Source organism: Callithrix jacchus, chromosome 3 (assembly GCF_049354715.1).
Source record: "Callithrix jacchus isolate 240 chromosome 3, calJac240_pri, whole genome shotgun sequence".
Taxonomy (NCBI): Eukaryota; Metazoa; Chordata; class Mammalia; order Primates; family Cebidae; genus Callithrix; species Callithrix jacchus.
The window spans coordinates 137,830,178-137,833,919 of NC_133504.1; the positions used below are offsets into that span (position 1 = coordinate 137,830,178).

General features: G+C 33.3%; 1 non-coding gene across 1 annotated transcript; it reads right to left on the bottom strand.

Annotated features, from left to right (window-relative positions):
• Positions 1–2,460: 2,460 nt before the first annotated feature.
• LOC118152482 (U6 spliceosomal RNA) lies at positions 2,461–2,567 on the bottom strand. Its single transcript, XR_004741243.1, has one exon. It is a non-coding gene; the product is annotated as a U6 spliceosomal RNA (small nuclear RNA).
• Positions 2,568–3,742: the final 1,175 nt, after the last annotated feature.

Here is a 3,742-nt window from a genome sequence, read left to right on the forward strand (position 1 = left end):
TCACTCTTAGAGTGACTATAAACATTTATCATTCAAAATTCAGGTAACTTAAATGCAGGGACTATTCTTTTTCACCATCATCTTATTTTGATTCCTTACTAGAATTTATTATTACTAACAATTGTTTTATAAATTTGATAGTTAAAAAATTCCTTTCTAGTGAAATGTCTAGGAAAGAATGAACATTGTTTGCCTCCTAGCTCTGATTCTTTAGCTATTAGCAAACTGCTTAACTCATAAGTACTCAAGAAATAATAGCCAATTTAACAAATAATATCAGAAACTGGTTTTTCATGAGTAAATGTGACATTTCATTATATCTTATTTTGTATTTCAACTCTCAAAAAAGTAGATTTACGTGATTGTAACAAGTATTTATTCATAATGTCACTCCTTATGAAATAACTTTCAAGTAGAGAAAAGTGATAATAATGATATCACATGTTATACATTACCTGAGCTTTCAGTAATCTATGCTGTGTTAAACTTTTTACTGGTTTATGTAGTCATATGTGGACTAAAAGAGTAGTTCAGAACATATTTGTAATTGTATATATTGTGTTTAGAAAAGAAGAAGAAGGTCTAGAAATTACCCTAGCACAGCATACCAGTGTGTGTTGTTGCATAGCAATTTTAGAGACAGCAAGTTGTTTCCTCTCTTTAAAAAAAAACTTTAGTGATGTTCATACATTTAGCTCTTTCAATTGTCATCGATCGTGGTGGAACCGAAAATTTAAGGTGGCACTAGTTTGAGGCATCAATCTAAGTCACATTCGTCAACTTAGAGTGCAATGTATAGACTCCCTTATCAGTGAATGAATTGAATTATCTTTGAGGATTATCTTATTCTTTCTGATAATCTAGTCTCTGCATGTTATATGAAATTAATGGCTACTTACATCTTAATAAGCATTTTATAATTTTTAGTATCATTCTCTAAAAGAATCACTTTCCCATGTCACAGGTGTCAAAGCATATGTTTAATTTAGGAGAACACTGTCTCAGAGGAGATAATGAATAGCTCTTACAGCTGGTTTCTGAGTTCTTGTCCCTTACTTTAATAGCTTACTATTTTACAAGTTTGACAGGGGAAAAACTTAGGCCCATGGGCCTAATTCAGTTTATTGCATATATATAAAACTTTATTAAAAATATTAACACTCATTTGTTTTCATATTCTCTATGGCTCTTTCTTTACTACAACAGTAAAGTTAAGTAGTTGCGACAGAAATCAAAGGGCCTGAAACACCTAAAATATTCACTATATGGCCCTTTGCAGAAAATTTTTGCTGACCCCAGTTTAAGATATTGACCTTGGCATCTCTCATGTGTGGGCTTCAGTTTCTCTGCCTTGAACAGAGGTGTTGGGCTATGAACTCTAAAACTCTTGCAATCTCATATTCCTTTATCTTCTATGCCTTTCTTTAGCTGTGTCTGGGTTTCTAGATTCAGACTACATTAACATTTACTATTTCATGTCAATAGTATGAATTTATGTTTCTGCTTTTCCCTTTCCTAGTTTGAAATATTAAATAAATATGTTAGAGTCAGTAAATATTAACTGCATCAGGAATGAAAAATCAATATTTTCTGTCTCTAATTTATTTTTATTCTACACAGAAAGGTTCGGAGGTGCCAACAGGTGATAATAATCAATCAAAATTTAAGGCATATTATCAGAGCTATAGTTTTGGTTTATTTAACTTAAACATCTTTGGCAAAAAAAATATTGCAATCAAGATGACCCTCAATATCAATATGCATTTATTTCATTTCAGTCTGCAACCAATTTTCCTAGTTTGTAGTGTGTGACATATATTATTTATTTAAGTCCAGAAATAATTTATGGCAAACTTCTTTCTAAGAGGTAAGATATTTATACATGCTAATTGGAAAATGAATGAAGTTGACATGTGAAAAATGAAAAGAACATTTGTATGATTTCTATGCTATTTGTAAATTTGTAGAATATTTGTAAATAATGGAATCTTACAATTAATGACAATAAAAAAAATGAAACACCATGCTGTTTATTTTCAGCCTTTTTCTTCCTTTGCACATTTGTTTTTCAACTTCGAAAAAAAATAAAATTACACCTAAAATTATAAAGTATAAAATACATTAAAATAATTTTCTCAAAACCTTATACTATACATATGATTCTAAAACAATTTTTAAAATAATCTAGTTCTGAGTGAATGGTCTCAGCTCTGCCTTACTTTGCCCTTGTACCTCTGATGGCATTGCCCTGTGATGACACAACAAATCATGAGCCAACGCTATGATTTGTTGGCTATGAGCCAACAAGGAGCCAAAGGCAGAACAAAGATTACTTAATAGAAGGCTTAAAACAATAAAATTGGTCTATTTATGGATAAGAAAAAAAGAAGTAACATCCTTCATGGTAAACTGCTGTAGAGTGTCATCTTGATATTATTATTATTATTTATTTATTTATTTTTAAATATGGAACGCTTCACGAATTTGTGTGTCATTCTTGCGCAGGGGCCATTCTAATCTTCTCTGTATTGTTCCAATTTTAGTATATGTGCTGCCGAAGCGAGCACCATCTTGATATTATTTAAAATGAAGTGTTAGGCCGGGCGCGGTGGCTCAAGGTTGTAATCCCAGCACTTTAGGAGGCCGAGGCGAGTGGATCACGAGGTCAACAGATCGAGACCATCCTGGTCAACAGATCGAGACCATCCTGGTCAACATGGTGAAACCCCGTCTCTACTAAAAATTACAAAAAATTAGCTGGGCATGATGGCGCGTGCCTGTAATCCCAGCTACTCAGGAGGCTGAGGCAGGAAAATTGCCTGAACCCAGGGGGCTCTGGTTGCGGTGAGCCGAGATCACGCCATTGCACTCCAGCCTGGGTAACAAGAGCGAAACTCCGTATCAACAACAACAAAAAAAAAAAAAAATGAAGTTTTAACTACATTCATTATAGGGATGATGATAGAAATGTACCCTGAAAATTGTCATATAATATTTAGGGGCCAGAATCCATGTCCCTAAATATTCATATTTTATTCGAGTAAGATGCTAACTTTAAAACAGAAAGGCTACTCAGATTTGTTTGATACATAGTTTTTGTTTCTGCTCTTCTCAAATTATTTTATCTTGTCTCTTAGCTTATTCTTGGCTGAACAATGTTTTCTTTGACAAGCTTTGGATGCCTCCAAGAGATTAGAGTGATTTACTGTCAAAGATACACGTGCTATACTTCCCTTAAGAATGAAAGATGCAGATGTGAATGACCTTAAAGGTCTTTATCCAAATCAGCTTCTTTACCCCATCCTTTTCTTTCCGCAGTAGGAAAATCAGTCATGTCTACACAAATCCCAATTCCATTAACCTTTCAGCTACTGCTGAGACATGGTTGTACTAAGGTCCCTAACATTATATATGTCAAAAATTGGCTGGCATGTCCTTTATAAGTCTCTCTTGTAATATTGACTATTTCAGATAGTTTGTAGTTCAGTTAGCAGAGAATATTAAAGTGCTGTAAGATTTGATTTTTAAAATTAATACCTGAACATGCAGTTCATTAGAGAGGTGAGGAGCAGCAAAGGCATGTGCACACACACACGCGCACACATGCACACATACACACACATTTTTCTCTTATGTTACATTTTGTAAAACTTAAAACTTACTATGTTTAAAGTTCTAGAAAGATAACAAAGACAGGAGTAGTGAACATTACTTCAAAATATATAAAAGTATTCTCTCTCAC